Source organism: Aulostomus chinensis, chromosome 8 (genome assembly GCF_037954235.1).
Source record: "Aulostomus chinensis isolate RoL2024-O1b breed Wild chromosome 8, RoL_Achi_v1.0, whole genome shotgun sequence".
Taxonomy (NCBI): Eukaryota; Metazoa; Chordata; class Actinopteri; order Syngnathiformes; family Aulostomidae; genus Aulostomus; species Aulostomus chinensis.
In genome coordinates, this window is record NC_141327.1 from 24,573,051 (window position 1) to 24,595,738 (window position 22,688).

The 22,688-nt window shown below is 42.5% G+C and overlaps 1 long non-coding RNA gene across 1 annotated transcript in view; it reads right to left on the reverse strand.

Moving 5' to 3' along the window:
* Positions 1-841: 841 nt before the first annotated feature.
* LOC147257737 (uncharacterized) overlaps positions 842-22,688 on the reverse strand; it is an 80,880-nt gene continuing 59,033 nt past the window's right edge. The window contains exon 3 of the long non-coding RNA XR_015117490.1: positions 842-1,202. This is a non-coding gene — a long non-coding RNA (uncharacterized LOC147257737). The remainder of the gene's footprint in view (positions 1,203-22,688) is intronic.

Sequence of the window (22,688 nt, forward strand, 5' to 3'; positions counted from 1 at the left end):
CCCAAACACATCAAACCTCCATCCTGCACTGTCCTCCGTGTTTTTAAAGCAGCAGCAGAAACGAGCTGTTTTTGCTAAGCTGTCATAAATGTCTGACATTTCACATTCCTAACAATCCAGTCAACATTTCCGAAAACAAACTGTAAATAATTTCACCGAGAGAGCAGCGTGGTGTGTCTGGAGGATACAGTCATCCTCTGTTGTCACGTAATTTTCTTCCTTTCATCGTCTGTATTTTCTGCCAAGACAACCATGCTGACAAAGACATCACCATGTTAATAAATCAATAAAGGCCCTGCTGGAAAAGAATACACCAGGAAGATTTCTGCAGTCTCAGGGCTGTTATACTGTACTGCTGAGGACCCCATGCACCCATGGGCTGTAGTTGTGTTGGATCCAGCTCTCAGAGGTCACATCTGGGCCGTATTCATGGAAGCTCAGCGAACTCACCTTCTTTCACCTGTCCTATCTTCCACACTCTCCCATGAAGCTACGGATGCTTGCTTCACCAAATACAGTACATAAATGAAACGAGATAAGCGAGATAAGTTAAGTTGAGCCTGCTGCCTGCTGTTTGTGATAAATGCCAGTTGTTATAGATAAGAAGAACAACCCAAGTCTGAGAATTAACTTTTACACTCACTGACCAAGGTTAACCTCGAGCAAATGACTTTTCTTTTTCTTTTTTTACTGACCAAAAGTAACAATTTGCTTTTTGGAGTCACATCCTCCATGTATTATTTTGGATACCAACTGAACCAGACAAGAGCAAACTAAACCGACATTTATTCTGTCACATTTTGATTAATGACAAGTTCTAACATATTTCCAGAAACTGTCACAGTTAATAAAATCTCTAAATACAAAATTGCAAAGAATTTGCCAAAACTTCACAAATATCTTACAGTAAGGAGACAAAGCACTCCGAAACCAAAAAAATATTGAATTATGTGCATCATTCTCCTTAAAAAAAAACGAACCTCATTCAAATTTAACAACAATTTTTAAACTTTGTATCGTGGCTACTTTGGACCAGCTACAGAACTCAGGTGAACGCCTCAGGGGTTTTACTGTAAGTGTGGCTGGAGCGAGGAAGACTTCCCTGAGTTGATGCAGCGGGGGGCTTTATAGTCTGGCAGGAGCAGGCAAACTGTGAGCTCAGCAGGTGACCTTCAGTGGCTGGTGGAGTAGCAGCAAGAATCCTGAGCACAAAGAAAGTCAGTGGAGATTCAGAGCAGAGTTAACAGTGTGTGCTGTCGCGCTGGTGAGCTGACACTCAAGCATCGACTGGACAGACACGGCAGAGGTGGATTCCTCAGTGTTTTTTAAAAGGCTTCCCTTACTCCTCGTAAATATCTCCCCATCTCCTTTAATGAACCTGCCGGTAGTTAGCAAGAAACCGTTGGTTGTTTGATGACTGTTACGGTTAGACGGTTGCTCAGAGAGCCAATCGGAGGCAGGCTCGAGGTGGGTACGCATGTGTGTGTATTAAACTCCAACAGAGAGGACAGACACAGAACGCCCGTAAATCAAAATGCAGGAGAGACTCTCAGGATACTTTTTTTTTTTATTACATGCCTAATTTGTTACAAGTATTTAGCCGCCAGTGTTGTGGATGGTCTTCAGAGATTTACAGCCTAATTCCTGCTGCTACCCCTAAATATTTACGCTAGTTACCTCTGCCAACCCCCCCCCCCCCCCCACAATGAGAGTGACCCACGGGGGTTTGGTGGTGAGTGAGTGAAGGAGGAGGTCAACATCTGATTGCACACACAAATCTTTTATTGATGACCTATCCATTAGGAGTCCAGTTTCAAAGGCATTCCTTAGATCCAGGCCTCTGCAATAAAACCTCTGAGACAGCCTCCCTCCTAACCCTGCACAGAAACCTGACATCTCATAAACAGAGGAAATACATCGCAATGCTTAAATGACTGTTAGCATTAAACTCTCTGGTCTATCAGAACAGTGATAATCAATACCTGTAAGAATCTGTTTCGCTGTCTGACTGCTGTGGGACCTGCAGCGTTTGTGATCCCCGCATGAGGAGCTTCCACCCTCAGCATCTGACTGCAGGCTGCCTGGATGCGGCCCGCCCTGCTGTTCGTGGCCATTTGAGCGCTCGGATGGATCGTTGCATTTCTTGCTGCCAGCAGACCCCTGCCTGAGCTGCCTGAGACCACCCACAGACAGCACAGAGCCGTTATGTGGATCTTATTCAAATGCATTCTTTGATGTGAAGCTATGGCACCCTTGTTTATTAATCATGAGTCTTCCCGGATACAGCAATATAAATTGGTATATCTATTTATAACGACACATCTGGTCTTGTACCTTTGTCAATAGTAGCTCTATCAGGTCCTTGTAATCTTCTTTTTTCTGTCCAGCCCCCTTTGTCACGCTCATGTTCCCACACTGTTAACTAGTAAAATTATGAAGCCAATGCATCCGACTGATGACCTTTCTGCCACTGCTCCTTGAGGCCACAGGTCCTTGGAGGCTGTTCTTTAAATATCATTGCAATCTCCTCATTCCGGCTCCCAGATCATTGCCACCCAGCTCCTCCCCATCATCACTGTGACCTTCGACTGCGACTGTGACCTTCAGCCGAGGGAGTTCATCGTCCACCCTGATCGCACGTCTGTGACTCTTCTTCTAGCCTACGTTCAAGTGCTTTATATCACCTTTGATGCATGAACACGACAAACTCCAACAACAGAAGCAATGTTCTCATCATCCGTGTTAAATAAACACCTTTATTTTGGGTGTACATTGAATTTCCTACTGTCTCATTTTCTACTTCATCCTCTTTGTAGCATGGATTGGCAAAATTAGCAAAACTTTCCCAACTCAGACAGTTGCACATTGACTCATATCCACTCTAGCAGTTGCCCGCACTATCAAACGCCGCAGGGATGTTGACTGACACGAGTGCCTTCCTTCCTCCAAAAACATAATCATCGACAAAACTAAACGATTCAACTGCCTCTGAGAATGAAAGATTCTGTTTAGTTGTATGTGAGCGTAAAGTGAACAGCCATAGCATGGAATCTGTTTGCACTGCATTCCAGATCACACACATCTACCCCCATTGTGTTTAATGAGTGTTCTGATAGAAGACGGTTCTCCTGCTAAAAAAAACCCTCTTGTGTATGCTGTCAGATTTTTTACTGTGTATCCAGAGGACAGCGAGAGTGTGGCCAGACAATCGGGGATGACCTCACAAGGCCATGGCTGATGTGGAGGAGCTCTGCCAAAGATCCAGCCACGTGGAGAAGAAAGCTGCTCGTATTTCTAGGTCACACAGACCACGTGAGCGAGCTTCAAGCTCAACTGGACTGAATGATTTATTACTCAGTCAAGAGTCAAGAACAGAGAGGGGGAAAGGTAGCAAAGAAATAAAATATGGAAGTCAAGAAAACGGGAGGATAAAACTTAAATACAGTGGCATCTTCCAAAAAGTGTTCGAATGTGCTGTGCTAGAAAATGGAGGCAGATGAGTAGAAATGAGGCTGGAGAGGACGGATCATATTCTTAACCGTATGAAATGTAGCAGGTGGTGCAGTGGTCAGCACTGTCGCCTCACAGCAAGAAGGTTCCAGGTTCGGGTCCTGGCTCCAGCACGGAATCTTTCTGTGTGGGTTCTCTCTGGTACTCCAGCTTCCTCCCACAGTCCAAAGACATCAAGAGGGGACGAGGCTGATTGATACTCTAAATTGACTGTAGGCGTGACTGTGAGTGTGAATGGTTGTCTGTCTCTATGTGTTGGTCCTGTGATGGACTGGTGACCTGTCCAGGGTGATCCTGCCTCTCATCCGTAGCTGCGGGGATAGGCTCCACCCCCCCCCCCCCTCGCGTCCCTTAACAGGAATAATCAGAAGAAAATGGATGGATGAAATGTAGCAAAGCAAATTTATGAATGTTGTTGATCGCTCATGTATGGAGACTTTCTGAGGATTGGACACTTTATGCTTCCACGCCACAGTACAACAACAAATAAAGTGCAGTTACAGTTGAACTCTGACCATTTCAAATAATAAATCCAACATTACATATTGAAAATTAAGTTTATAATAAACATGCAAAGTGGGTTTTTTTTTTCGTCGTTGACCTCACAATTCAAGAAATTAGCAATCCTTGTTGCTCTCTCTTCTGCAGCTGACAACTTGATTATCTCTCCAGCGCAAATTGCCTCTGAGTGCCATTCGGCCGATGAGTTTATTGAATATGCTAAATATTTTAATAACATGATTAAAGCCATTAGACCAACCGTCCGCCATGTACTAGAACATCGGAGATTACGGACCATCCGGCAACCATGACAACATCACGTTGGACTGATCATTATCTCATCAAATTGGCATTCATTTGGTTGTAGAAATCCATCTGAGATGCTCTCTGTAACCCAGCTCTGACTCCTGACCGTCTATTATTGCTGATGTTCCTTTTTTTTTTTTTTTTTTTTTTCAAAGAGTCATTCTTCATTTACGTTATAAAGGTTATTACCATCACATCAGACTCTGGCTTTGGATAAGGGATGAGATCAGATTTAGCGTCCAAATGAATCTGCTCATACGTTAAACATCATCAGAGTTTTATTTATGTCCCACCAGGAAGAGAAACCGCAGAATGCGTCACTCTGCTTGTATTGTTACATGTCAAATTTCATTATTAAATGTTGAAACTTTTCTAATAACATAAATTCACAGAGTTCCCTTCACAGCCTCTGCTGGTCCTGCTCCACCAGCAGCAGCAAAATCGAATCCCCAAACTCTTTAGATTTGATGAGCATTTTACAAGAAAAGACAAACATGGATAGCTTGACATCTGTGGCCTCATATTCACACTGAGATATTCTTGATTGCAGGGCAGATCATTCAAGGTCGTTCGGACTATTTATTAACTATTTAAAGTTTGTTCATTGTATATTGTAATTATCCTATTCCACATATGATATCAGTACTTAACCCTTGAAAATGGCAGTTTTAGATCTCTGGAAGCGCTAGAGGTGAAATGTGCTGGGGGGCGATCTCTAATGTAGGTCACATAGATGCGTCGGAATTAAATGGAAATGTCTACATAATCAGTTAAAAACTCAGTAGCTGCTTTGACGAATTCCAACATCCGAGCATCACATGTGCCGAACCCTACACCTACAGAGTTTAAGTTCAATGAGAGCATCATCTCAGTAGCTGTCCCAATATCTGTTGCTAGGTAACAAGTTTCCCAACTACGTCTGACTTTTTAAATTCATAAACGACAACCATAACGAAATGACCCGGCCAGTATTCAATTAATTTCAGTAATTATTTTCTCCTCTCTGTATTTCTTTTACAAACACGTCTTGGCAGGGGGATAGTGAGCAGCGACGGAGTCATGTGACTTAAAGCACATTATATAAAGAGGGGAGCTGCTTCCAGAGCAATTAACCTATCGTTAATTAGAATACCTCTAAATTGAGCGGACCACAGCTAACTGGACACTGGAGTGGATGAGTCACTGTCAGCTGGTAATCTCACAAAGGCGACTCTCAATACATCTCGCAAGGAAAAACAAGCAATTCTGAATGCAATGTTCCACACAAAGGACACAGCGAATATAAACTAAACTGTTCTTTCATCATTAGTTTTTTTTTTCCCCCGGGAGTTCATTCATAAAGTTCCGCAGGTATTACTGTGAATGGCTGACCTTGAGGGCTCTAAGATATTCATCCATAATACCCAATTCAGTTCAGTTTATTTCAATACAAATTCATAAATCACTGTAAAGGAAACTACTCAGGCTGCGCGGTGGTGCAGTGGTCAGCACTGCGGCCTCACAGCAAGAAGGTTCCGGGTTCGAGTCCCGGCTCGGGCACAGGATCTTTCTGTGTGGAGTTTGCATGTTCTCCCTGTTCCTGTGTGGGTTCTCTCCGGGTACTCCGGCTTCTTCCCACCATCCAAAAACATGCAATTGGGGACGAGGCTGATTGATACTCTAAATTGACCGTAGGTGTGACTGTGAGTGTGAATGGTTGTTCGTCTCTCTATGTTGGCCCTGCGATGGACTGGCGACCTGTCCAGGGTGAACCCCGCCTCTCGCCCGTTGACGCTGGGATAGGCTCCAGCCCCCCCGCGACCCTTAATGTGTAGGAATAAGCGGAAGATGACGATGGATGGATGGATGGAAACTACTCTCAGCAGCTCACCAGCCGGGTCAGGACAACACACACTCTCACACACACACACACACAGAGTTCTGTTCCAGGGAGCATTTGCCTTTAACTGGAGCATTTGGTCCTTTTGATCAATTTTTATTTAAGCTGCAATATAGAGGTTTTACATGTGATTTACTCGTATTTCAGATTGTGGATCTTGGTGTGAATGCAGGTGTTAAAAATCTTGTCAATAATAATTAACAATAATAATTAGAGTTTATTTTTGGGGTTGCCACCATGCCAGTGGAAACAAAAGCCATTACCAGCTCACACCTTCTCCCCTTCGCCCTTAACTGGGTTGAAAGTGAGTCAAGAAATCCTCAACAACACAAGAAAAACCAGCTTCCTCCATATTTCGAATCTAAGACTGTTGGAAGTTCAACCCCTCTATACTCCGTCCCCTCTCTTAACGGCTCCGACACAGCACGCCTTGCTGACAGGTGCGAGACAGGCGCAGTGGTAGACAATCATTGTCTTTTTCTCTTCCCTCCATGCATGCGATGTCAGAGATCCAGCGGAAATAGATAAACGAAATCGAAACAGAGTTGGAATCGGACTGACGCGTGACGCATGAATAAAAGACAGGAAAAGTAAAGGTAAAATAAAGTTAGAGAGATAAAGCGGGTGAGGCTGCACGTTGTGCGTATTTTATCGTTGAACAGAAGCTGCGTAATTCCAGCCGCCCGTTTGAAAGTTCACAGGTGGGTCAGGACCACAGGAAGACAGGATGAGAAAGACACTAACCAGTACGTCAGACTTTGAGTGTGGATGAATTTCTAAAAAGTAGAGCTAGAAAATAATGCACCACGAAAGATACGTCTACATTGATAATCAATTTAGGTTCCAAACATTGCTCTGTAACACCACATCAGTGAGTTGTCAGTGTTTTTTATATTGATGTATCAAAAGTGGTTGAAAGCAGTGTATTGTTAACATGCTTTTAGTTTTAAAATAGCAATGAGAAATGTGTTTTTTGGAGGTATTTGGAGAATTTCCTTCTAGTTATTGTGCTGTTGGCTCTGATGATTGTTCTTATTCACATTCAGCTGGAGTTAATTGTGAGTATGTGAGTCGCAGGTACATTTATGCTGTTGGCCGAAAGTCAGTATCTATGTCCAGCTGTGGTGGGGGAACGGAAAAAAATATGAAAATTACCTGGACCAAGCTTTGTTCCCAGCTTGACTGTGTTCTGTTATTCAAATGGTGACTGGAGCGCGCCTGACTCACCTCCAGGAAACAAGTAAGACAAAAACACTTCATTTTAAGACACCTGTTGTGCTTCAGCTAATTGAAGGACGTGTGTTTACATGCAGTAACAGTTTCTTCAGTTTCTGACGTCATAACAGTGGCAGGGTGAATAAATCCAGCTGTTTTTTGTTTTTTTTTCCACCACTGAACATGAATCTCAGCACATAAAAAAATGGAATACAGCCAAAAGAATCCATATATCTGAAGTTTACATCTCCAGCTTCTTGTCTAGGCATGCGCATGCATATGTATGAGGCAGAGAGAGGAACGTTAATGATGCGATGCAAGGTGTACATCACATGACGAGCTTCCGTTTGATATAAAGCACAGGTCTCAAGGCAAAAAAATCCATCTGAAGGCAGCGGAGGCAGCAGGATTAGTAAATGTAGACCTCTGTTTCTTTCCCTCTCCTTCTCTAATCACTTAAATTCCTTCTTCTCCTTCAACCTCTCTCCTTTCTTCCTCCCTCTTGAGGTGCCTTCACTGACCCCCTGCCTCGTCTTTCCCTCCCTGTTTTTTCTCTTTTTCAACCCGCCATCACCGGCAAGCCCTACACTCTTCGGTATGAGGTCTTTTCTTTCAGCCACAACACGCTGTCAACGATAAGCTCATGTAAAGGGAAAGATTTCGTGGTAAATAGGAACAAGTGGAGCTGTTTTCTTTAAGCGATAAAAGGATGTAAATGAAGATAGAAAGTAAAACGTTTCAGTTTAAATAAATAAAACCCTCAAAAACTGAGACGAAAAGGCCCCAACAGTAATAGGAGCAGCACTCACACTTTATACTTCCTTGAAAACAACATTATCACTCCTCTCTCTCTCCAACTTCCATCTCAGTTGCCAGAGCAGAAATTAGGCAGATAATACAGAGAAGAGGAAGTCAGGTGAACACTGATAAAACACATCTGTGAGATTAAACAAGACCCTCACTGGCAGCTAGGTGAACGCCCTCACCCCCATTAGCACGGTTCCCCAAAACATTCCTGAGTTGGGGGGGCACGCCCCTCCTGTGAGGATGTCAGGTTGTAAAACACAGACACACGTTTCCTTCTCATAGCCCTCAAGGATTCGGACAAAACCAGTTCAAATTTCAGTCTTAAATTTTGAATGAGATTATGGCCGATCCAGCCTCCGGTACATTGCTGATTAAATATTCAGCTCTTTGCATTAACCAGCAGAGGCCATACCAAGGTCTGTACAGTACTTCCAGAGAAATAAATGTCCTGAGGCATATTTATTTTATGAAAATTAACAAATCATGATGATGATGACGACCGTCTCTTTGAATGAAATATCGATGTTTGAGCAGTGGCGCTGTGCAGTACACAATCCCAGTTCTGAGTCTGAGTGCTGATCCTTCAATCCAAATAAAAGTTGCTCAGCGAAAAGGAACTATCCCAGCTGACACTGGGCGAGGTTCATCCTGGACGGGTCGCCAGTCCGTCTCAGGGCCATCGGGAGCAATTAAGGGCTCAGTATCTTGTTCATGGATACTTCGACATGGTCACGGGGGGAAGTGAGGATCCAACCAGCAATCCTGGGGTTGCTGGATGGCCACGCTACCTCGGAGCCATGCCGCCTCACCTAAACAGAACATCAGTATTCTAATAATTCGACTCTTGGAGAAGTTAATCAGTTAGTCAGTAAACACCTAAGACTAAGAGAAGTAGTCCAATCAGCTGATCTTAATCAACTATATAAAAAAAACCCAATATGTGTATTTTTCATTGTCACAGCAAAAGCCATCCTCTAGTTTCCCCCCTCCTCTCAGGTGCAGCCACCAGCTCCAGTTCTTCCCTACAGGTACCTTGTACCTGTCTGTTTTTACACAGCACAGCCATCTTGTCAATGATGACTCCATGAGCCGAGGTCTTCTGAACGAGCAGAATGCTACTGTTGAGAGTGCTGAAGCTCACCCATCCAAACTGAATGTTCAGGAACAGAAAGACTCTGCAAATGCTTAACTCTAATAGTTCTAACCCCTTTAATCAAAATCCTTTAAAACGTGCATCCATAGATAATAAGGCAATTTCTTATCCAAATGTGGGCGAAAAAGCAGGAGTAAAATCGCATTTATTTGAAACACGTATCAAATCCATTTTCCGTATGTAGAGCTACTTGAAATGAGAGTGGTTTAAATTCAAACCAATCTGAAGAAAGCTCAGCATGAATTCCAATAGACTATCAAGCTAGGACGTAATTATAACTGTGCATTAAAGTTTCCTCTCTTATTCCTATTAAGATTAAAAACACATTCTCTTGGAAGGATTTTACTTTTGTCACATTAATCACTCTTCCTGAAATGTGACTTGAACGGCTCCAACTCGCCTATAATCAGGTTTCTGCTCATTTGAGGCATCTTGCTCACATGCCAGACCTCATGAGGTGACGGCACGGTGGCTTCTGAATAGGCTGCTGCTGACTGCCATAGCTCACATTCGGTTACGCTCCTTCAAAATTAGTGGCTGATCCTTGCTGCCTGCACTGATCTCCATTCAACTCCTCCTTGATTTTAAAAAGAAGTGTCAGCAAAAAAAAAAAACCAAAAAAAAAAAAAACCCTCAAGACCTCTGAGGAGGGGCTCTCTGCTGCAGCAAGTGTCCTTCCACGGTGACTTCAAAGATTATTTCATCCTCTTTAGATCAAATATGAGAGGAAATACAAATGGATCAGTGATGAAACAGCAATGAACTTATAGTACCAGGCACTTGGCCACTTCAGAAAGGTCCCCCCTTTAGATGAGGCAACCAGTTAGCACCGCCGACTCCTTAATGGTGCCGTGTAAAAACGTGGACTGCGGAATCTGATCAGCTCAAGTGGAGGGATTCTCTTTGAGTCATTTCACATTTGCTGACATGACACAGGAATCTAACGAAGGTCAGTGAGGACAGGAGGAGCGACTACAGCAGCCGAAGAAAGCATGTGTGCGCATTTACACACACACACACACACACACACACACACACACACACACACACACACGCATGCACACACAGAGCTCAGGTGTATGTTGGATGTACAAACACCAGCTTGTTCTCACATCCTGATGCCAGTAAGTCACACTTTATGTTCAATACTTGACATCTAACTGGTTTTACCCCTCACATAAACGCTCAATCACGTTACTCCTACCTTTTCACCACACACGCGCGCACACAAAGCTCTTGTAAGTCATTTCTATGAACGCATAATCCTCTCACATTGATGAACCTACTCCAGAAAAGTGTTACTGCTATTTCATATGTCTGAACTTGGGGTTTTGACCTCTTAACATAATGGCCTAAGTCATTTTTTCCAAGTTATTCAGAAAACACAAAAAGCTGGAGACCAAACATCATAAGGAGTAAATTTAGGCAAACAAATCATATTTTTCGTCCAAAAAAATGACTTAGGCAATTATTTTTAAGAAGGTGACAATTAGGCAATGATTTATACAAATAAATCTGTAAAACTTCAGACAAAAGCACGAATAACCGTACACTCAGACAAAAAAATAAAAGTTAATAAGCAAAGCAAATATTCTGTGAATTCTTTGCATTCTGAGAAAATATGGCCAACAGACAGAGCAGCCAACAGCTTGGGAATCCTTGTACTCTCATTTGTATTAGATTATTCAAACGATTATCAAGTATACATAGCATTTGCTTTTTCTTTTTTTCTTTTTTTTAAATGTACATAATAAAACGAGGGATTTTTGGTAATCCAATGTGCAAAGAGAAGGACAAACAGTGTGAAGTCTCCAGAATCTCTAACAGCACTTCTTACGCTGGGTATTTTTGAAGGGCTGTTCAATATTATGCTATCCTGGCGAGTTCTGGCGGGGTTGCTGCGAGTCAAAACATGCTGAAAAACATGACGCTTCACGGATATTAGCACCGGAACATCACACACGCCACATATGATAGAAGCATGAAGTAAAATATCAGTCAAATAAACAACATTTGGAGGATCCATCTTGATACAAAGATAGCTTTTAAGTGTATACATGTTGAGCTACATGGGCAGGAAAGGTAACCTCTAACTCTATTGCCAGACTTGTTGCCAGGAACAAGACTCCCTAGATTACTGCCTCTGTGGTAGTCAGGATTTATGACTGAAGTATTGAAGTGGGTGGCACAGCATGGTGGCAGATGTCGACTATTTAATTGAGGCTAGCCACATCAAGGGTCGCTAGGAAGGACAGAAAGGTGTGGAAAAGCAGGCAGCGGTAAAAGAATGGTTTGAGTGTGTCTTTATTTAGTTAAAAAACTCCCCTGCCTGTGCTGTGTTGCCCGTGATGTACTTACTGACCTATTTATGCCCATTTAGAGTTGAAGAGTTTTCATGTATTAATAATAGTTTGTGGTTATGTGAGCTCCAAATTAAAGAGACCATTTGTTCTTGTGATTTTACTGAAAGCAGCGCAGGACGCTGGAAATCTATCTTTCCAGCCAACTGAGCTAAGCCTTTGGGAGACAGTCTGGCTGATCCCACTTCCTCCTGCTAATGGAAAACCCCACATTCAGAGGCAAGATAAAGAATGGAGAGCAGCAGAATTCACATGCCGTGTCTCAATTCTTGTTGGATTTTTGGCCCCGTTTTTTTGTACAAAGCAAATTTGCTTACTAGCATATCTATTAATTTTGTATTAATTGAATTTACACTACTTTTTTGGAAGGGTGTCAGACATTTTAAAGCTTATTTGATCTTTCAGCAAATCCTCATTAGCGGCATGCTCTTATTGCTGCTTGTCTTCAAAGCAAACTGATTGAAATATCTTAATGCCGGAGCAGTTTCCTTTGAATGAGAACAAGGATGGTTTCAATCTTCCACACGCTGTCAAGAGGAAGACGGAAGGAAACAGATTCCTCTGGGTGTTCAATGCATTATTCCAGTCAATATATTGATGTATGTTTGAGACGGATCCAAGGGTAAAATCCCCTCAGAGACAAGAAGAGAGGGAGAGAGGCTGATGTTTATATTCATTTGTCCTCTACTTGGTGAGACGTGTGCGCGTCCTCGCTCACGCTCATGAATAATACAAGCTTCACAGCCTAAACTGACCCCTTTGCTATTACCTCAGGTGATGGATTTGTTTGAAAACCACTTGACCTTGCCTTAAAACATTATCATTGTGCTGCGTCATTGACACTCTACAAGGTTGCCAAGTCAGAATCTGGCACCGGCAGCTGAATTGCCACACAGAAATGCCTGCTTTGAGATTCACGTCTGGTGCTGCAGGTCCAACAGATATTCAGTCATAACCTTTCTGTCAAACTTGCTTGCTTTGCTGACAGACTTTCCTTTTGCAGTAATTCAACAGAAGACATCTTAATTATATCTCATATGTCTCATCGCTGATTCCTGTGTTTGGATCTAATTAACGTCAATCTGATGGAAGCTAATTCAAATAAAGTGAATGCAATTTCCTGAAATGATAGTTAACTGACTTCCTCCACAGTGCCGCAGCTTGTAGTTAATTAAAACCGCTGTGTGTACATACGTGTCTTGAAAGCATCAATAGCGGTTGTGCGATGCGTGGTGCGCTCAAGAAACACATCTACACAAAGGCTGATTAGTATGGAGATCCTGTTTTCTACGGGAACATGCGCAGCTCCTGATATGTCATCCATGAGAATGCTATCAATGTAAATCTCCTGTGAAGGCACAAAGACAACATATCATCTCAACAACACTTTGAGTGGCGCAGTAAAAATCTCACAGTGTATATTTGACCTTGTCATCAGCCTCGGTTGTTCGGTTGGGCTTTAATCGGCTGGTTTGTGTTAAGACTGAATACATGAGCAGTTTAAGGTCATAATAATACAGTATTGTGATGCATGGAAGATAGAACGTGTAGGGAGAACAGGCGGCGGTGGTGGAACCACATACATTCATTACTGCCTTACAAGCACTGACTGAAAACTGTTAAATAGATTCCAAAATGTAAAACAAGAGGGGTTGTTGACAGCTTCGAACCTTCCTTTTAGAACAGGGGAATAGTCTTAAAATGTAGGAAGGAAAAGTAAACTATTGTCAGAAAAATAAAAAAATATGGGTACAGTAATTAAGAATTTGTACTTCTTTGGTGGGGAGGCCCTTTTGTATTCAATCTTAAGGAAAAAACAACTCTGAAACGACTGCGTCATCAAGCCATTTTTACAACTAACTTCTTCTCAATGAATATGTGCAGTTTATTGCTGTAATCCAAATAAAACAGATTAAAAAAAAACCCAACAGTAATCCGAGTATGTATCCAAATGAACTCAAACCCCCGTGTGATGCGTAGTTCTAAGCCTTCAACCTTCGAGGATGAGTCTAGTTTTTGTCTTCATCAGCAGGAGAATCTCCTGCATTCTCAGCTGGAAGAGGATGATTAAAGATTCCCTTCATTTAGTTTGAAAATGACAACAAAGCTGATGTCAACAGGTAATGTGTCTTGAGAGCGCTCTTATTAAGAAGTGAAAAGGCGAGGGAGGCGCGCAGAAAAAGTGTCTGACAGATGAGGAGATGAGCATTTATGTGAAAAGTGGGACTGCCTGTCAAAATCATGGAGTATGCCATGTACTTTTATGTTCTAATCTTACACGTTTGTCCTATTAGACAGCAGATAATCAGCGAAACTCTGTGTGTAATGAATCTTGATTTCAAAATGAGTAAAAAAAAGAAGAAGAAAAAAAAGGCTCAGCAGCTCTTCAGGGCATAATTAAGGGTGAGCCTGTAGTGGCATTATGTCTATAATGTTTAAGGCTGTTTTCATAGTTCATTTGCTGTGGTCTGAATCAGTTGATGAACATGTCAGTTTGGAGCATTTCCTTCATGGTATGGTTTGTTTTCACACAGAATAAAATCCAAGCAAAGCAACATGCATCAGTACAAACCATGTAAGGTGGACATCTGTGAGCTGGTTTGTCACCCTCAAAGAAGAGCGAGGGAACTCTCCTGTGTTTCTGGAGTAAGAGAGTAGAGGAAGGAGGTCCTGTGTGCCTGGACTAGTGTATATTGCTACTCCTTTTTTATGTTTATCTCCTACTTTTTTTTAACACACAAATTTAGGATTCTTTGATACACCCTCCAAAAAAATGGTAGACTTCATTGGCGAGGGGCGACATGTTCTCATGCATGTTCTCCCTGTTCCTGTGTGGGTTCTCTCTGGTTCTCCAGCTTCCTCCCACAGTCCAAAGACATCAAGAGGGGACGACGATGATTGATACTCTAAATTGACTGTAGGTGTGACTGTGAGTGGGAATGGTTGTCTGTCTCTACGTGTTGGCTCTGCAATGGACTGGTGACCTGTCCAGGGTAAACCCCGCCTCTCACCTGAAGGCTGCTGGGATAGGCTCCACCCCCACGACCCTTAAAGGGATAAGCGGTAGAAAATGGATGGGTGGATGGACTTAATTAGCGTAGCTGTGCGGACTCAAACTTGCTAAGTTCACAGCTTTTGAGGACTGAGGTCTAAACACACAAGAACTGCACCAGACTCAACAACCACTTCCTCAACAAGGTCTCCGTCTGCTTTTTTGGTCCACCTTTGGTGTACACCAGCGCGATGCTCAGATCAACCCCACCAAGGTGGATAGCAGAGCAGAGACAAATTGAACTATGGAGTTGTGAAAGCACCCGAAATGACAACAATATCATCGCTGCGGTAAGATTTCCTGTGTGACAGAAAAGTGTTCAAATCGTCCCTAAGAGGCTGACAGTGAGTGTAAACGCTATTGTCTCCTGATCTGACAAATTCTATTATGTGAGTTGCATTTAATTTCCTATAATTAAAGTCTGTTCCATTTCTCAGTCAGTTGCATTTCTCATCTCTGGAGCCGCATGCATGTCGTCTGGCAAAAGCTAGAATTCCAGCCGACTCTTTGTGTCACTCTGATTTCCACTTCTACCATGAACTCACATTCTTAAAATTATCCATAAGAATATAGTTGTTGCTAATCATGAACGAATAGAATGTTAGGATGCGGCAGCCAGCGGTCATAAATCCAAGCGCTGCTGCAGTCTGACCTGCAACTAAGATCTTTAATAACACTGGCGGCAGAGGTGAAATATGTGCTAATACAGAATATGATTGAAAAACAAAAGGTATTCAAAGACGGCTAAATAAGAACATTGTCATTTATTATACACTGCCGAGACACCTCAGGTCCCTCCTGACAGCGAGGAATACAGATGATTTCATGTTTTAATTTAGGCTTTCAGCGACATAATACAGCTGGATGTATTATTAGCACAGTCTTGAGGGATCTTGGAGATACATTCAAAGAACGCAGCAAAATAAAGCAGTTTCTTTGCAACCCTTTACCTCTTATAGGACTGATTTTGCGTGGCCATCGTTCTTACAGTGTCATTTATTTGATAAAACTCAACCACAGCTTATAACTAAAAGTCCGGTCTGCTGCTGCATTTTAAGGAGCTGACTGAAAGATTTGTGTTTCTATCATCTTTGCCAAAGAAGTTTGGTTTACCGTCTCGTCTGTTGGCGTGATATCAAACAAAAGTTGGAAACATTTGACAGCTAATTATTTAGCATAAGTCATTTGTTACCTTGATTAACAACATAACGTGTTCCTGATAAGAGGCGTCACTGCAGTCTGTGGTTCACATATTCACTAAGACGTCTGACGAATAAAGCAATGTTGTTATATCTTTCAGTTCTCTTTGACACTCTCGCGAATGCATTCACCTTGCATGTGTCAAATTTGTTTGCTCCACAGTTCGTCAACGGCACAGACGAACAGCACCGTGAGAGAATCCTACCAACACCAACATGAGAGAGAGAGAGAGAACATCAGTCGAGAAGAGGAACTGACAGTGAGCGAATCTGGAGGAAAAAAAAAAAAAGAAAGTTAGAAAAGTTTGGAATGCATACCAGATAAACTGTAAATTGTACAAGTAAAATAGACTTAAAATGTAAAACACAAGATTGATAACAGAAAGAATACGTGAAATCATAATCACAAAATACAGACACTTTGACTAAAAATGTCAGCTGGAATAGCAACATTAGACTGTAGCTGGTATTCTGCCATCTCTACCACGGCCCTCTCTGCAGACATTAACATCAACAAAGTACTCGCCAACACGCCTACGTCTCCACGATGGGGGTGAAACAGGACTTGTATGCCAATTTCAAGGCTTCTCAGGGAAATGATGAGCATATAATTCAGCTTCTTTAAGGCGGATGTGAACTGTCTTTGCAGAGATTCAAACCACACACTTCATCAGCTGTACCAATTGCTGACTCTCAGCGGTCACAAAGATGCAGCAGATGAACGAGCCAGGGTGGCCCCATGTTCTCTCCAGGCACGTGGTGGATGGTTTGATGCCAGACTGCTGGAACAACCTCTGAGTTCACACCAAACACAAAGCAAATCTTCACTTTACTCACTCGAGTTTTAACATCTATTTTTGTTTGAGTTGCAGGTCTTTGTCAGTTGTGTTTAAGGACAGGAAATTGTGTGGGAATATTACTGTTGTGGTTCTATGATTTTTGTTATACATTTGAAGAAGGAGGCAGCACGCTGGTGCAGTGGTTAGCACGGTCGCCTCACAGCAAGAAGGTTCCGGGATGCTTCCGTGTGGAGTCTGCATGTTCTCCCTGTTCCTGCGTGGGTTCTCTCAGGTTCTCCAGCTTCCTCCCACAGTCCAAAGACATCAAGAGTGGACGAGGCTGATTGATACTCTAAATTGACTGTAGGCGTGGCTGTGAGTGTGAATGGTTGTTGGCCCTTCGATAGACTGGCGACCTGTCCAGGGTGAACCCCGCCTCTTGCTCGAAAGCTGTTTGGATAGGCTCCACCCCCAGCAAAAATATTTCTTTTTATACTTTGGCTTAGTGTAATATCTTGATTCTGACATAGCATATTTATATAAATAATAGATATGGAGTCTTTATTGACACCTTTATGTATCATATTGTCTTCATAATGTTGTAGAATTCCTGTTGGAAAAGTGTATTTGATACAAAACTCAATTCCTGCTTGTACTGATGCACAACCAAATTTATTTTAGAAAATTAAAGCATACACCGTCAGTTTGAGGACACAATGTCAATCACATTGTTCGGAGACAAAACTGGGAAAAAAGTGAACTGTGAGAATGGAGAAAATTACCCAGCATTTCAGGCAGCTGCAAATTTTGGGTAGTGACCACTTAAAGGGCAATTTCTGGCTGCCAGTGGAGCAGTTCAGCCAGTTGGTTCAGCTTGTGTTCCATCAGCTGCAGGATGACTTGATGTGCAGAGCAGATTAAAAACTGACACATGCTCAAGTTGAAGTTTCTTGGAGAGCAGATCAATTAATGTCATTTCCTGAACAAAGCAACTGGAAAAAAAGGCATGTGGTGGTGGTGGTGGGGGGTGGGGTGCGGTGGGGTGGGGGGGGGTGATCCCAGTGTTATCCTTCTTGCATGAGTGTGTGCTCAGCATGGGCAACTTTAATAATGCGACCATCATTATTCATCATCGTCAACATTTTTCATCCTCCTTTTGATGTATGAGTAGCAATTTTCCCTCTTTGTTGCCTGCGTTTGACTAAATGCTGACCCAACATCATATCAGATATTCAATAATTGATTTTGTTTCTCATAACTCATCAAAAATGATTTACAGCACAATTTAATAGTAAAGATTTTAACTGTCCCTTTCATTATAACTTTCCAGTGATTTTTCTGGTATTGACATTTCTGAGTTTACCCCTTGAATGTACGCATTGTTCGTATTTTACTTCAATAGGCGTTAAGGGGAGGCATGGCTCAGAGGAAGCGTGGTCGTCTAGCAACCAAAGGGTTGCTGGTTCGATCCTCACTTCCCCAGTGACCATGGCCAAGTGTCCTTGAGCCCCTAATTGCTCCTAATGGCCCTGTGACGGACTGGCGACCCATCCAGGGTGAACCCCGCCTCTCACCCATTGTCAGCTGGGATAGGCTCCAGCCTCCTCCCCCGCGACCCTTAATGGATCAACAGTATAGAAATTGGATGGATGGATCAAAAGGCATTGAGGGGTGGCATGGCTCAGAGGTAGCGTGGCCATCTCGTAGCCTAACCGAAGGGTTGCTGGTTCGATCATCCCCCCCCCCCCCCCGCGACCCTTAACAGATCAGTGGTATAGATATTGGAGAGATGGATTAATTATGCAATTAACATAATTCCAACTCAGACCATGAAACTTCAGTGTTGCAAGGGGGGGTTTTGTTGTTTGCTAATTTGCAACTCTTGGAGCTCACTGGTTTTTAACTGCAAGATTACAAATGTAAAAGCTTCACTATTAAGATATGATAAAATGGAAAGCATGTGAACACAATACAATGTTCATACATATACCAAAGTAACACAATACATCAACACATCCCACCAAACATTCCAACAGCTGACATATTCCTTAAGCTTGGAATTGTTTTAATCAGCTGTGGATGTGTTTGCTGGGATCCTTGTGCTCTGAGTTGCAGTGGCGTTGAGGAGTGAGAAACTCTACCTGTGTTCCAACACGTCCCTCACTACCTGATTAAATCAAAGAGTAACAATGTTCAAGGGAAGGGCAGGCCCCAGTCAAACTAACGTCTGATGCAAGAAAGGTAGTTGGGTTTACAGGGGTTGAACATGCATTATGCATGCACTTTCATATTTCATAAGGACAATAAATAGAAGGGAAATGAACGTAAATCTGTTCATGTCTTTCTCTTTATTTCTCTCCCTCACCCTCCTGCACTGCTTTCTCTCTCTGTCTCTCCCTCTAAGACATGCACACACACACACACACACACACGCACACACACACACACATACACACACACACACACACACACACACGCACAGACACACAGTCTCCAACAAGCAATTTGAGGATTCATCAGCGTATTGACCCGCAGAGTAAACCCCCCTCGGAGTCCCTTCGAGCGACCCAGGATGAAGAGTCCTGACAACATGAAGCTTTTTTTTATGTGGATAATTTTCTTTGCATTAAACTGCTGCACTATGATCACATGTTATCGGTGTCACTTCGACTCAGTTTAGTTTTAAGAGTTGAATTAAATGTATTTCAAGGACAGGCATTGCAGGTTCAAGGTAGCTACTGATAGTGACGAAATCAATACTGGGCAGACTGTCACCATCTACACTATTTGGCTTCTTGCTGGGCACTCCTTTACTGCATTGATTTAAAGGCCAAGTTGAAAGTTTGTTAAACTGTTTACTCATCTCGAATGTGTGAGTAAGTGGCAGATCAACATAACTGCAGGAGCTCACAGCTCACTTTTAAGAATCCATCTGATGTGCGCAGCACTTCGTCTATCCAGTGAACAGCAAATAACTATGAATTAGCTTCACCACTGCCAATCCTTAAGCCCCCCCATGACGTGATGTTGCCTGAGTTTTACAATCGAATGAGAAATTAATCTGCATTTCCATTTTAGAATTGCATGACAAATATTTAAATCAGCATAACCCCGCCTCCGCTCTGCCCATTTCTGGGCTAAGGAGGAGAGTGTTGCCAGGTCACTGAAAACCTGGCATGAAATGTTAATTATTACTGGCTGCAGTACATAAATCGAATCACTGCACAGCTTTTCAAATGAGAAAATAATTGCTGACAAGAGGATGGATTTTACTTTTGGGGCCCAGTCCTGAGACTTTTCGGGTTGGTACAGCACATTTTTATGCCAGAGTACAGAACCAGAGGCCATAAGATGCTGGAGTAGTTCAGTGTCCAATGATCCTGTATGCCTCCTCATGCGTTGCAGTTCGAAGAAAAAAAATCTTTTGATAACATACAGAACTATGTGAGTGAAAGGAAGCTGCACACACACACGCACGCACGCACGCACGCACGCACGCACGCACGCATGCACGCACACACACACACACACACACACACACAAGATGCACCTCCGTCTGCTGTGTTTGTGCAACCATCTGATCCACCACGATCCGTTACATCAGACCCGGTGATGAATGATTTGTAGCGATTGCACAGTTAAAAGAATATTTTATATAGCACGTAGTTACATGACTAACGATGAGAAACTATTCATATTGTTGCATATTAAAAGCTGAAATCTTTCCAGTTATGAAAGATCCACCCACGCGTTGGCTGTTTTCGTGAAAACGCTGCTCCTTTTGTTCTCCAAATGTATCGTTGCTGATTGTGGCCAAAGAGCTTTATTTATTTATATGTTCACATCACTAGTTTCCAAATCTCACTCAGCTGTAGAGAGTGTTTTTTTGTTTTGTGATGTGGGTGCAAATATTGTTTGTTTTCCTCCACTGAAATTCCATAAAAGGCGCATATGAAAGTTGCTCCCTATCTCCTGACTCTTCTTCCTGCCTGCTTTTTATTGGTTAAATGGATGGAAGTTTTGATTTCTGGCCAGTAAACAACCTAAACACTATCTATTCATTATATTTTGCATTGTGGAAACTGAAAGCCAAAAACAATGCTGATATGTTGAAGTCGTCTGCGGTTTAGGCATCAATCATGCGCATTTTAAAGTTTTCAAGAGAAGTTTGGCTGACTTTGTGGTTGCTGTGTGTTCAAGGTTAGATGAGTTTCCATCCATCCATCCATTTTCTACCTCTTATCCTGTTAAGGGTCGCAGGGGGGCTGGAGTCTACCCCAGCGGTTTCAGGTGAGAGGCAGGGTTCACCCTGGACAGGTCACCAGTCCATCACAGGGCCAACACATAGAGACAGACAACCGTTCACACTCACAGTCACACCTCCAGTCAATTTAGAGTATCAATCAGCCTTGTCCCCTCTTGATGTCTTTGGACTGTGGGAGGAAGCTGGAGTACCAGAGAGAACCCACGCAGGAACAGGGAGAACATCCAGACTCTACACGGAAGGATCCCGCACCTGAGCCGGGGCTCAAACCCAGAACCTTCTTGCTATGAGGCGACAGTGCTGACCACTGCACCACCGTGCCGCCCCAGTTAACATTTCCAAACGACAATTTTCAAAAGTTGGTCAAACTTAATTAAGAGAACTTGTCAAAAGATGTGTTCGGTGTGCTATGACATAAAGATCTATTTATTAATATTTTCCAAACCTATTTTAGGTCAGACCAGCTACTGCGGGAAAAACACTTGTATTTCTATTTTCTGTGCCTGGAGGGAGGTTTATTAAGTCTGAAAAAGCTGAGCTGGGTTCACAGGGAAAACATTTTAATCAGAAAGCCTGTGTTCCAAACTAGACGTGGGCGTTTAGGTGGCAGGAACGGTCTAATAACAGCTGCATCATTGAAAATGTAGAATTCTCTATTTCTGGAGCTTACGGCACACTACACACAAGTTTTGACATCTCTTTATTTGACCAATCTTTATTTGATCTCTCCATAAATCCCCCAACTCAGAAGAACACAATGAAATTACAAGTGGGCACAAATGAAATGCTTACCAAGCACTAAGGAAGTGCTGACTTGATCTAATCACAGAGTCCCCTATGGTACAAATAAGCAGCCATAATTTCTGGTATGTAATGACTCCCCATCAGTGTTATTATGGAATTTATTGCTACAACTCTGTTTAGTCAGGGAAACAAGTGGGTTATTTTTTCCTGTCCGCTCAAACAACTGAATACGTTTTCTATTGATTTCTATCGAGTGGCTGCTGCTAACATTAATTCCATCTACAATACTTTTCTCATAGCAGCCGTTTGTGCAACTAAGAACAAACAAACAAACAATAACAGTCTGACCGTAAAGGCTAATTGTACCGTTGACATCATTCATATCATGTTATCAGATCTGGATCCGGTTCAATTACAAAATCTATTCTGATCTAATCTGATGTAATCTAATCTGATCTAATCTATCATAACATCAAATCTGATTAAAATCCATCCACAACTTTTTGAGTCGCTAACAGGTAACGATGGTGTCTCAGATCACTCCCACTACGGTATCCACCAGGCTGCGTCTCCTTTGTCAGACCCACTTCCATAGTATTTTTAATTTCATATGCGGAAACATTTTGTTTGTTTGTTTGTTTAACTGTGCCAATATTTCCCAATAACTTTTCCCTCAGCTTGATGCGGCATCTACGGACACAAGCTGTGTCTGCAGTTGACGAGGGCACGGAGGGAGCCTGCCAGCCGTGGTGCTCCAAAAAAAACAGACTGGATCAGGGTGGAGAGGTAAAGTGGTGATACTGGAAAAAAATTGGGGCAAAATTATTTAAAAAAAAAAAATTTAAATAAGAGAAACTTTTCAACTTTTTCTCTGCTCTTTCATTTTTCCCCTACGTCTTACCTCCTGTTCAGTTCTCCT